A 12,840-nucleotide genomic window follows, 5' to 3' on the forward strand; every position below is an offset into this window, starting at 1 on the left:
TGCCCAGCTTGCGCTTATGGAGACAAGCACCCCATACATTTTAAGTGGGCTCTCCTCGCTAGAGAAATGCCAAATCTGTGGATTCTTTGTCTTACCATTAACGTAGAAACCCCTATTTTTAGAATGAAAGATGACGGTCCTGAGTTGGGGCTTGTGTTTTTTGCCTTCCTGGCTTTTTCCCCAAACAGCTTTGTTCCTGGCATATTATTTAAGCATATTTGTCTCAGTAATGCCACAGCGATTCATAGTCAAACATAAATGGCTGAAATCATTCAGCTAGTGTCTGATACATGTTGCCCGTATTAGCTATCAGGTTTCCTTTAAATCCTCATACAGCTAAGTCAAACTAAAATAAAACAAAGTGATGACGTCCAGAATGAAGGAAAAATTACAAAAAATATTATTTTCGTCAAACGTTAAAAGTGTTCAGTTCTCAAGTTTCTATCATTTTATTTTCTGTAGATAGTTATAATGATTAGGATTTTTACATTCTCTGTAAACAGTCAGTCCATATGCTTTGTTTATTTTCTGCTTAAAATTTAATGGGTGAAGAAAAAAACTTTTGCCGAAACCCGGGATTGAACCAGGGACCTTTAGATCTTCAGTCTAACGCTCTCCCAACTGAGCTATTTCAGCAGGACACATTTAGATTCTGGAATGTAATGTATTTATTTTTACTTTGACTTGTTTTTGCAAGATTATCAATATTTGAAAGTCCCGCTATTTTGCGTACATAATTAACAACTTACATTAATTCTTTGTGAATGAATAGAAAAAACAGCAATTCTGCATTTTTTTTACATTTTCAAATTTACTCAATTCGCCAGGGTAATTCTGACTGTGTCTCTGTAGGACAGGTGATGATTGAGCATAAAACACAATTTGTAAGCATAATGTTGCATCAAGCTTTATTTTTTTCTTAGGTGCAAACAATTGGAGTGAAGATAGGAGATGCAAATTTAGAGAAAATATTCTACTGATTGTTAATGTTGAAAGTGAAAACATTTGTCCCAAAATGTGGTGAAACTTTGATGTCAGTATCACATGCACATTTCAGACTTGTTAAACTATGTTCATCTGCTCTTTTAGCTTTTTTTTATTAAGTATATATATAGTCTATTGATGCCTTGAGGTAAAAAAATCTGAAATTAGACTTACTGGTAATTCGGTTTCTAGGAATCTTCCACGACAGCACCTTAGGAGGTTCACTCTCTGCCCTAATAGGGACAGAGAACACATAGAGATGAAATAGTCCCTCCCATTTTCCTATCAACAGTATTTTTCCGATGCCAAAGCAACAACTAACATATGCACAAAGAAACTATTTGATGTTCCCAGAAATCTTTTGTGAAAGCACAAATTCATAACAATTAAGATTTGCCTCAAGGACCCCAAGGAATACTGCCAAAGTGCCAACGTTGAGAATTGGTTTTGCTAAGCCCCATCACTTTTAGTTATCAATTTGAGATTGCCACCAATAGAGTGGACCCCCAACTAATCAGTAACAGGAGTGAAGCTGTAAAATTTCTTGAAAGAAAATTCTAATTTCAGAAGAGGGATTCGAACCCAAGCCTCCAGAAGAGACTGCGGCCTGAACGCAGCGCCTTAGACCGCTCGGCCATCCTGACTATTTCTGGGTTTTGTAATTTAACTCTTTCTAAGCTAAGCAGTAGAAAGATGAGCACTACTTGTGATGAAAGGAAATATGCCATGATTTCTTTTATTTTAATATTGATTTGTAACCTATTAGTTACAGCCAATTTTGAGCTTCATGACCAAGCAGCGTTTTTTAAATCTGACATGTATCAATTTATGTGGCAATAACACTGGAATGCTTAACATATCCCCGTGATTCTGATAGTGTTATTTTGTAACACATTGTACTTTATATTAATGGTAAATTTAGGTCAATATATATTTAGTTTTTCTTGTGAAAATATCTAAAGTTGCACAATTTCATTGAAATGCGGTGATGCCCCATATGTCTTCAGAAATTACTGTTTGGTCACACAGCAGGTCTTTGAAAGTAAGAGCGGTATTTGGGTTTTGGGAATGCAGATTTTGCAAGAATATTTTGAGGGTGACATTTGTGGAGTTCCAAAAGTACCAAAACAGCAGAAACCCCTCCAAAGTGATCCCATTTTATAAATTACTCCTCACAATGAATTCATCAACACCAGCAATTACTATTATTGTCTAACATATGTTTTTACTCTGCAACATCCAGAATTGCAAATAAGCCAGTTTAGTGCCCAGCTTGCGCTTATGGAGACAAGCACCCCATACATTTTAAGTGGGCTCTCCTCGCTAGAGAAATGCCAAATCTGTGGATTCTTTGTCTTACCATTAACGTAGAAACCCCTATTTTTAGAATGAAAGATGACTGTCCTGAGTTGGGGCTTGTGTTTTTTGCCTTCCTGGCTTTTTCCCCAAACAGCTTTGTTCCTGGCATATTATTTAAGCATATTTGTCTCAGTAATGCCACAGCGATTCATAGTCAAACATAAATGGCTGAAATAATTCAGCTAGTGTCTGATACATGCTGCCCGTATTAGCTATCAGGTTTCCTTTAAATCCTCATACAGCTAAGTCAAACTAAAATAAAACAAAGTGATGACGTCCAGAATGAAGGAAAAATTACAAAAAATATTATTTTCCTCAAAAGTTAAAAGTGTTCAGTTCTCAAGTTTCTATCATTTTATTTCCCTTAGATAGTTATAATGATTGTTCCCAGAAGTCTTTTGTGAAAGCACAAATTCCGAACATTTAAGATTTGCCTCAAGGACCCCAAGGAATACTGCCAAAGTGCCAATGTTGAGAATTGGTTTTGCTAAGCCCCATCACTTTTAGTTATCGATTTGAGATTGCCACCAATAGAGCGGACCCCCAACTAATCAGTAACAGGAGTGAAGCTGTAAAATTTCTTGAAAGAAAATTCTAATGTCAGAAGAGGGATTCGAACCCACGCCTCCAGAAGAGACTGCGACCTGAACGCAGCGCCTTAGACCGCTCGGCCATCCTGACTACTTCTGGCTTTTGTAATTTAACTCTTTCTAAGCTAAGCAGTAGAAAGATGAGCACTACTTGTGATGAAAGGAAATATGCCATGATTTCTTTTATTTTAATATTGATTTGTAACCTATTAGTTACAGCCAATTTTGAGCTTCATGACCAAGCACCGTTTTATAAATCTGACATGTATCAATTTATGTGGCAATAACACTGGAATGCTTAACATATCCCCGTGATTCTGATAGTGTTATTTTGTAACACATTGTACTTTATATTAATGGTAAATTTAGGTCAATATATATTTAGTTTTTCTTGTGAAAATATCTAAAGTTGCACAATTTCATTGAAATGCGGTGATGCCCCATATGTCTTCATAAACTACTGTTTGGTCACACAGCAGGGCTTTGAAAGTAAGAGCGCTATTTGGGTTTTGGGAATGCAGATTTTGCAAGAATATTTTGAGGGTGACATTTGCGGAGTTCCAAAAGTACCAAAACAGCAGAAACCCCTCCAAAGTGATCCCATTTTATAAATTACTCCTCACAATGAATTCATCAACACCAGCAATTACTATTATTGTCTAACATATGTTTTCACTCTGCAACATCCAGAATTGCAAATAAGCCAGTTTAGTGCCCAGCTTGCGCTTATGGAGACAAGCACCCCATACATTTTAAGTGGGCTCTCCTCGCTAGAGAAATGCCAAATCTGTGGATTCTTTGTCTTACCATTAACGTAGAAACCCCTATTTTTAGAATGAAAGATGACGGTCCTGAGTTGGGGCTTGTGTTTTTTGCCTTCCTGGCTTTTTCCCCAAACAGCTTTGTTCCTGGCATATTATTTAAGCATATTTGTCTCAGTAATGCCACAGCGATTCATAGTCAAACATAAATGGCTGAAATCATTCAGCTAGTGTCTGATACATGCTGCCCGTATTAGCTATCAGGTTTCCTTTAAATCCTCATACAGCTAAGTCAAACTAAAATAAAACAAAGTGATGACGTCCAGAATGAAGGAAAAATTACAAAAAATATTATTTTCCTCAAAAGTTAAAAGTGTTCAGTTCTCAAGTTTCTATCATTTTATTTCCTGTAGATAGTTATAATGATTAGGATTTTTACATTCTCTGTAAACAGTCAGTCCATATGCTTTGTTTATTTTCTGCTTAAAATTTAATGGGTGAAGAAAAAAACTTTTGCCGAAACCCGGGATTGAACCAGGGACCTTTAGATCTTCAGTCTAACGCTCTCCCAACTGAGCTATTTCAGCAGGACACATTTAGATTCAGGAATGTAATGTATTTATTTTTACTTTGACTTGTTTTTGCAAGATTATCAATATTTGAAAGTCCCGCTATTTTGCGTACATAATTAACAACTTACATTAATTCTTTGTGAATGAATAGAAAAAACAGCAATTCTGCATTTTTTTTACATTTTCAAATTTACTAAATTCGCCAGGGTAATTCTGACTGTGTCTCTGTAGGACAGGTGATGATTGAGCATAAAACACAATTTGTAAGCATATTGTTGCATCAAGCTTTATTTTTTTCTTAGGTGCAAACAATTGGAGTGAAGATAGGAGATGCAAATTTAGAGAAAATATTCTACTGATTGTTAATGTTGAAAGTGAAAACATTTGTCCCAAAATGTGGTGAAACTTTGATGTCAGTATCACATGCGCATTTCAGACTTGTTAAACTATGTTCATCTGCTCTTTTAGCTTTTGTTTATTAAGTATATATATAGTCTATTGATGCCTTGAGGTAAAAAAATCTGAAATTAGACTTACTGGTAATTCGGTTTCTAGGAATCTTCCACGACAGCACCTTAGGAGGTTCACTCTCTGCCCTAATAGGGACAGAGAACACATAGAGATGAAATAGTCCCTCCCATTTTCCTATCAACAGTATTTTTCCGATGCCAAAGCAACAACTAACATATGCACAAAGAAACTATTTGATGTTCCCAGAAGTCTTTTGTGAAAGCACAAATTCATAACATTTAAGATTTGCCTGAAGAACCCCAAGGAATACTGCCAAAGTGCCAACGTTGAGAATTGGTTTTGCTAAGCCCCATCACTTTTAGTTATCGATTTGAGATTGCCACCAATAGAGCGGACCCCCAACTAATCAGTAACAGGAGTGAAGCTGTAAAATTTCTTGAAAGAAAATTCTAATGTCAGACGAGGGATTCGAACCCACGCCTCCAGAAGAGACTGCGACCTGAACGCAGCGCCTTAGACCGCTCGGCCATCCTGACTACTTCTGGCTTTTGTAATTTAACTCTTTCTAAGCTAAGCAGTAGAAAGATGAGCACTACTTGTGATGAAAGGAAATATGCCATGATTTTTTTTATTTTAATATTGATTTGTAACCTATTAGTTACAGTCAGTTTTGAGCTTCATGACCAAGCACCGTTTTTTAAATCTGACATGTATCAATTTATGTGGCAATAACACTGGAATGCTTAACATATCCCCATGATTCTGATGGTGTTATTTTGTAACACATTGTACTTTATATTAATGGTAAATTTAGGTCAATATATATTTAGTTTTTCTTGTGAAAATATCTAAAGTTGCACAATTTCATTGAAATGCGGTGATGCCCCATATGTCTTCAGAAACTACTGTTTGGTCACACAGCAGGGCATTGAAAGTAAGAGCGCTATTTGGGTTTTGGGAATGCAGATTTTGCAAGAATATTTTGAGGGTGACATTTGCGGAGTTCCAAAAGTACCAAAACAGCAGAAACCCCTCCGAAGTGATCCCATTTTATAAATTACTCCTCACAATGAATTCATCAACACCAGCAATTACTATTATTGTCCAATATATGTTTTCACTCTGCAACATCCAGAATTGCAAATAAGCCAGTTTAGTGCCCAGCTTGCGCTTATGGAGACAAGCACCCCATACATTTTAAGTGGGCTCTCCTCGCTAGAGAAATGCCAAATCTGTGGATTCTTTGTCTTACCATTAACGTAGAAACCCCTATTTTTAGAATGAAAGATGACGGTCCTGAGTTGGGGCTTGTGTTTTTTGCCTTCCTGGCTTTTTCCCCAAACAGCTTTGTTCCTGGCATATTATTTAAGCATATTTGTCTCAGTAATGCCACAGCGATTCATAGTCAAACATAAATGGCTGAAATCATTCAGCTAGTGTCTGATACATGTTGCCCGTATTAGCTATCAGGTTTCCTTTAAATCCTCATACAGCTAAGTCAAACTAAAATAAAACAAAGTGATGACGTCCAGAATGAAGGAAAAATTACAAAAAATATTATTTTCGTCAAACGTTAAAAGTGTTCAGTTCTCAAGTTTCTATCATTTTATTTTCTGTAGATAGTTATAATGATTAGGATTTTTACATTCTCTGTAAACAGTCAGTCCATATGCTTTGTTTATTTTCTGCTTAAAATTTAATGGGTGAAGAAAAAAACTTTTGCCGAAACCCGGGATTGAACCAGGGACCTTTAGATCTTCAGTCTAACGCTCTCCCAACTGAGCTATTTCAGCAGGACACATTTAGATTCTGGAATGTAATGTATTTATTTTTACTTTGACTTGTTTTTGCAAGATTATCAATATTTGAAAGTCCCGCTATTTTGCGTACATAATTAACAACTTACATTAATTCTTTGTGAATGAATAGAAAAAACAGCAATTCTGCATTTTTTTTACATTTTCAAATTTACTCAATTCGCCAGGGTAATTCTGACTGTGTCTCTGTAGGACAGGTGATGATTGAGCATAAAACACAATTTGTAAGCATAATGTTGCATCAAGCTTTATTTTTTTCTTAGGTGCAAACAATTGGAGTGAAGATAGGAGATGCAAATTTAGAGAAAATATTCTACTGATTGTTAATGTTGAAAGTGAAAACATTTGTCCCAAAATGTGGTGAAACTTTGATGTCAGTATCACATGCACATTTCAGACTTGTTAAACTATGTTCATCTGCTCTTTTAGCTTTTGTTTATTAAGTATATATATAGTCTATTGATGCCTTGAGGTAAAAAAATCTGAAATTAGACTTACTGGTAATTCGGTTTCTAGGAATCTTCCACGACAGCACCTTAGGAGGTTCACTCTCTGCCCTAATAGGGACAGAGAACACATAGAGATGAAATAGTCCCTCCCATTTTCCTATCAACAGTATTTTTCCGATGCCAAAGCAACAACTAACATATGCACAAAGAAACTATTTGATGTTCCCAGAAATCTTTTGTGAAAGCACAAATTCATAACAATTAAGATTTGCCTCAAGGACCCCAAGGAATACTGCCAAAGTGCCAACGTTGAGAATTGGTTTTGCTAAGCCCCATCACTTTTAGTTATCAATTTGAGATTGCCACCAATAGAGTGGACCCCCAACTAATCAGTAACAGGAGTGAAGCTGTAAAATTTCTTGAAAGAAAATTCTAATTTCAGAAGAGGGATTCGAACCCACGCCTCCAGAAGAGACTGCGGCCTGAACACAGCGCCTTAGACCGCTCGGCCATCCTGACTATTTCTGGGTTTTGTAATTTAACTCTTTCTAAGCTAAGCAGTAGAAAGATGAGCACTACTTGTGATGAAAGGAAATATGCCATGATTTCTTTTATTTTAATATTGATTTGTAACCTATTAGTTACAGCCAATTTTGAGCTTCATGACCAAGCAGCGTTTTTTAAATCTGACATGTATCAATTTATGTGGCAATAACACTGGAATGCTTAACATATCCCCGTGATTCTGATAGTGTTATTTTGTAACACATTGTACTTTATATTAATGGTAAATTTAGGTCAATATATATTTAGTTTTTCTTGTGAAAATATCTAAAGTTGCACAATTTCATTGAAATGCGGTGATGCCCCATATGTCTTCAGAAATTACTGTTTGGTCACACAGCAGGTCTTTGAAAGTAAGAGCGGTATTTGGGTTTTGGGAATGCAGATTTTGCAAGAATATTTTGAGGGTGACATTTGTGGAGTTCCAAAAGTACCAAAACAGCAGAAACCCCTCCAAAGTGATCCCATTTTATAAATTACTCCTCACAATGAATTCATCAACACCAGCAATTACTATTATTGTCTAACATATGTTTTTACTCTGCAACATCCAGAATTGCAAATAAGCCAGTTTAGTGCCCAGCTTGCGCTTATGGAGACAAGCACCCCATACATTTTAAGTGGGCTCTCCTCGCTAGAGAAATGCCAAATCTGTGGATTCTTTGTCTTACCATTAACGTAGAAACCCCTATTTTTAGAATGAAAGATGACTGTCCTGAGTTGGGGCTTGTGTTTTTTGCCTTCCTGGCTTTTTCCCCAAACAGCTTTGTTCCTGGCATATTATTTAAGCATATTTGTCTCAGTAATGCCACAGCGATTCATAGTCAAACATAAATGGCTGAAATAATTCAGCTAGTGTCTGATACATGCTGCCCGTATTAGCTATCAGGTTTCCTTTAAATCCTCATACAGCTAAGTCAAACTAAAATAAAACAAAGTGATGACGTCCAGAATGAAGGAAAAATTACAAAAAATATTATTTTCCTCAAAAGTTAAAAGTGTTCAGTTCTCAAGTTTCTATCATTTTATTTCCCTTAGATAGTTATAATGATTGTTCCCAGAAGTCTTTTGTGAAAGCACAAATTCCGAACATTTAAGATTTGCCTCAAGGACCCCAAGGAATACTGCCAAAGTGCCAATGTTGAGAATTGGTTTTGCTAAGCCCCATCACTTTTAGTTATCGATTTGAGATTGCCACCAATAGAGCGGACCCCCAACTAATCAGTAACAGGAGTGAAGCTGTAAAATTTCTTGAAAGAAAATTCTAATGTCAGAAGAGGGATTCGAACCCACGCCTCCAGAAGAGACTGCGACCTGAACGCAGCGCCTTAGACCGCTCGGCCATCCTGACTACTTCTGGCTTTTGTAATTTAACTCTTTCTAAGCTAAGCAGTAGAAAGATGAGCACTACTTGTGATGAAAGGAAATATGCCATGATTTCTTTTATTTTAATATTGATTTGTAACCTATTAGTTACAGCCAATTTTGAGCTTCATGACCAAGCACCGTTTTATAAATCTGACATGTATCAATTTATGTGGCAATAACACTGGAATGCTTAACATATCCCCGTGATTCTGATAGTGTTATTTTGTAACACATTGTACTTTATATTAATGGTAAATTTAGGTCAATATATATTTAGTTTTTCTTGTGAAAATATCTAAAGTTGCACAATTTCATTGAAATGCGGTGATGCCCCATATGTCTTCATAAACTACTGTTTGGTCACACAGCAGGGCTTTGAAAGTAAGAGCGCTATTTGGGTTTTGGGAATGCAGATTTTGCAAGAATATTTTGAGGGTGACATTTGCGGAGTTCCAAAAGTACCAAAACAGCAGAAACCCCTCCAAAGTGATCCCATTTTATAAATTACTCCTCACAATGAATTCATCAACACCAGCAATTACTATTATTGTCTAACATATGTTTTCACTCTGCAACATCCAGAATTGCAAATAAGCCAGTTTAGTGCCCAGCTTGCGCTTATGGAGACAAGCACCCCATACATTTTAAGTGGGCTCTCCTCGCTAGAGAAATGCCAAATCTGTGGATTCTTTGTCTTACCATTAACGTAGAAACCCCTATTTTTAGAATGAAAGATGACGGTCCTGAGTTGGGGCTTGTGTTTTTTGCCTTCCTGGCTTTTTCCCCAAACAGCTTTGTTCCTGGCATATTATTTAAGCATATTTGTCTCAGTAATGCCACAGCGATTCATAGTCAAACATAAATGGCTGAAATCATTCAGCTAGTGTCTGATACATGCTGCCCGTATTAGCTATCAGGTTTCCTTTAAATCCTCATACAGCTAAGTCAAACTAAAATAAAACAAAGTGATGACGTCCAGAATGAAGGAAAAATTACAAAAAATATTATTTTCCTCAAAAGTTAAAAGTGTTCAGTTCTCAAGTTTCTATCATTTTATTTCCTGTAGATAGTTATAATGATTGTTCCCAGAAGTCTTTTGTGAATGCACAAATTCAGAACATTTAAGATTTGCCTCAAGGACCCCAAGAAATACTGCCAAAGTTCCAACGTTGAGAATTGGTTTTGCTAAGCCCCATCACTTTTAGTTATCGATTTGAGATTGCCACCAATAGAGCGGACCCCCAACTAATCAGTAACAGGAGTGAAGCTGTAAAATTTCTTGAAAGAAAATTCTAATGTCAGAAGAGGGATTCGAACCCACGCCTCCAGAAGAGACTGCGCCCTGAACGCAGCGCCTTAGACCGCTCGGCCATCCTGACTACATCTGGCTTTTGTAATTTAACTCTTTCTAAGCTAAGCAGTAGAAAGATGAGCACTACTTGTGATGAAAGGAAATATGCCATGATTTCTTTTATTTTAATATTGATTTGTAACCTATTAGTTACAGCCAATTTTGAGCTTCATGACCAAGCACCGTTTTTTAAATCTGACATGTATCAATTTATGTGGCAATAACACTGGAATGCTTAACACATCCCCGTGATTCTGATAGTGTTATTTTGTAACACATTGTACTTTATATTAATGGTAAATTTAGGTCAATATATATTTAGTTTTTCTTGTGAAAATATCTAAAGTTGCACAATTTCATTGAAATGCGGTGATGCCCCATATGTCTTCAGAAATTACTGTTTGGTCACACAGCAGGGCTTTGTAAGTAAGAGCGCTATTTGGGTTTTGGGAATGCAGATTTTGCAAGAATATTTTGAGGGTGACATTTGCGGAGTTCCAAAAGTACCAAAACAGCAGAAACCCCTCCAAAGTGATCCCATTTTATAAATTACTCCTCACAATGAATTCATCAACACCAGCAATTACTATTATTGTCCAACATATGTTTTCACTCTGCAACATCCAGAATTGCAAATAAGCCAGTTTAGTGCCCAGCTTGCGCTTATGGAGACAAGCACCCCATACATTTTAAGTGGGCTCTCCTCGCTAGAGAAATGCCAAATCTGTGGATTCTTTGTCTTACCATTAACGTAGAAACCCCTATTTTTAGAATGAAAGATGACGGTCCTGAGTTGGGGCTTGTGTTTTTTGCCTTCCTGGCTTTTTCCCCAAACAGCTTTGTTCCTGGCATATTATTTAAGCATATTTGTCTCAGTAATGCCACAGCGATTCATAGTCAAACATAAATGGCTGAAATCATTCAGCTAGTGTCTGATAAATGCTGCCCGTATTAGCTATCAGGTTTCCTTTAAATCCTCATACAGCTAAGTCAAACTAAAATAAAACAAAGTGATGACGTCCAGAATGAAGGAAAAATTACAAAAAATATTATTTTCCTCAAAAGTTAAAAGTGTTCAGTTCTCAAGTTTCTATCATTTTATTTCCTGTAGATAGTTATAATGATTATTATTTTTACATTCTCTGTAAACAGTCAGTCCATATGCTTTGTTTATTTTCTGCTTAAAATTTAATGGGTGAAGAAAAAAACTTTTGCCGAAACCCGGGATTGAACCAGGGACCTTTAGATCTTCAGTCTAACGCTCTCCCAACTGAGCTATTTCAGCAGGAGACATTTAGATTCAGGAATGTAATGTATTTATTTTTACTTTGACTTGTTTTTGCAAGATTATCAATATTTGAAAGTCCCGCTATTTTGCGTACATATTTAACAACTTACATTAATTCTTTGTGAATGAATAGAAAAAACAGCAATTCTGCATTTTTTTTACATTTTCAAATTTACTCAATTCGCCAGGGTAATTCTGACTGTGTCTCTGTAGGACAGGTGATGATTGAGCATAAAACACAATTTGTAAGCATAATGTTGCATCAAGCTTTATTTTTTTCTTAGGTGCAAACAATTGGAGTGAAGATAGGAGATGCAAATTTAGAGAAAATATTCTACTGATTGTTAATGTTGAAAGTGAAAACATTTGTCCCAAAATGTGGTGAAACTTTGATGTCAGTATCACATGCGCATTTCAGACTTGTTAAACTATGTTCATCTGCTCTTTTAGCTTTTGTTTATTAAGTATATATATAGTCTATTGATGCATTGAGGTAAAAAAATCTGAAATTAGACTTACTGGTAATTCGGTTTCTAGGAATCTTCCACGACAGCACCTTAGGAGGTTCACTCTCTGCCCTAATAGGGACAGAGAACACATAGAGATGAAATAGTCCCTCCCATTTTCCTATCAACAGTATTTTTCCGATGCCAAAGCAACAACTAACATATGCACAAAGAAACTATTTGATGTTCCCAGAAGTCTTTTGTGAAAGCACAAATTCCGAACATTTAAGATTTGCCTCAAGGACCCCAAGGAATACTGCCAAAGTGCCAACGTTGAGAACTGGTTTTGCTAAGCCCCATCACTTTTAGTTATCGATTTGAGATTGCCACCAATAGAGCGGACCCCCAACTAATCAGTAACAGGAGTGAAGCTGTAAAATTTCTTGAAAGAAAATTCTAATGTCAGAAGAGGGATTCGAACCCACGCCTCCAGAATAGACCGCTCAGCCATCCTGACTACTTCTGGCTTTTGTAATTTAACTCTTTCTAAGCTAAGCAGTAGAAAGATGAGCACTACTTGTGATGAAAGGAAATATGCCATGATTTCTTTTATTTTAATATTGATTTGTAACCTATTAGTTACAGCCAATTTTGAGCTTCATGACCAAGCACCGTTTTTTAAATCTGACATGTATCAATTTATGTGGCAATAACACTGGAATGCTTAACATATCCCCATGATTCTGATAGTGTTATTTTGTAACACATTGTACTTTATATTAGTGGTAAATTTAGGTCAATATATATTTAGTTTTTCTTG

At 36.2% G+C, this 12,840-nt stretch overlaps 9 non-coding genes across 9 annotated transcripts; all 9 read right to left on the reverse strand.

Annotated features, from left to right (window-relative positions):
- Window positions 1–563: 563 nt before the first annotated feature.
- On the reverse strand, window positions 564–636 carry TRNAF-GAA (transfer RNA phenylalanine (anticodon GAA)). Its single transcript has one exon. It is a non-coding gene; the product is annotated as a tRNA-Phe (tRNA).
- A 2,305-nt stretch (window positions 637–2,941) lies between these two features.
- TRNAL-CAG (transfer RNA leucine (anticodon CAG)) lies at window positions 2,942–3,024 on the reverse strand. Its single transcript has one exon. It is a non-coding gene; the product is annotated as a tRNA-Leu (tRNA).
- A 1,184-nt stretch (window positions 3,025–4,208) lies between these two features.
- On the reverse strand, window positions 4,209–4,281 carry TRNAF-GAA (transfer RNA phenylalanine (anticodon GAA)). Its single transcript has one exon. It is a non-coding gene; the product is annotated as a tRNA-Phe (tRNA).
- Window positions 4,282–5,190: 909 nt separating this feature from the next.
- TRNAL-CAG (transfer RNA leucine (anticodon CAG)) lies at window positions 5,191–5,273 on the reverse strand. The gene has a single exon. It is a non-coding gene; the product is annotated as a tRNA-Leu (tRNA).
- Window positions 5,274–6,457: 1,184 nt separating this feature from the next.
- On the reverse strand, window positions 6,458–6,530 carry TRNAF-GAA (transfer RNA phenylalanine (anticodon GAA)). Its single transcript has one exon. It is a non-coding gene; the product is annotated as a tRNA-Phe (tRNA).
- Window positions 6,531–7,439: 909 nt separating this feature from the next.
- Window positions 7,440–7,522, reverse strand: TRNAL-CAG (transfer RNA leucine (anticodon CAG)). The gene has a single exon. It is a non-coding gene; the product is annotated as a tRNA-Leu (tRNA).
- A 1,313-nt stretch (window positions 7,523–8,835) lies between these two features.
- Window positions 8,836–8,918, reverse strand: TRNAL-CAG (transfer RNA leucine (anticodon CAG)). Its single transcript has one exon. It is a non-coding gene; the product is annotated as a tRNA-Leu (tRNA).
- A 1,313-nt stretch (window positions 8,919–10,231) lies between these two features.
- Window positions 10,232–10,314, reverse strand: TRNAL-CAG (transfer RNA leucine (anticodon CAG)). The gene has a single exon. It is a non-coding gene; the product is annotated as a tRNA-Leu (tRNA).
- A 1,184-nt stretch (window positions 10,315–11,498) lies between these two features.
- TRNAF-GAA (transfer RNA phenylalanine (anticodon GAA)) lies at window positions 11,499–11,571 on the reverse strand. Its single transcript has one exon. It is a non-coding gene; the product is annotated as a tRNA-Phe (tRNA).
- Window positions 11,572–12,840: the final 1,269 nt, after the last annotated feature.

The sequence above is a fragment of the Phyllobates terribilis genome, unplaced genomic scaffold, assembly GCF_046119375.1.
Source record: "Phyllobates terribilis strain yellow unplaced genomic scaffold, ASM4611937v1 Scaffold_12__6_contigs__length_324123572, whole genome shotgun sequence".
NCBI classification, from domain to species: Eukaryota; Metazoa; Chordata; class Amphibia; order Anura; family Dendrobatidae; genus Phyllobates; species Phyllobates terribilis.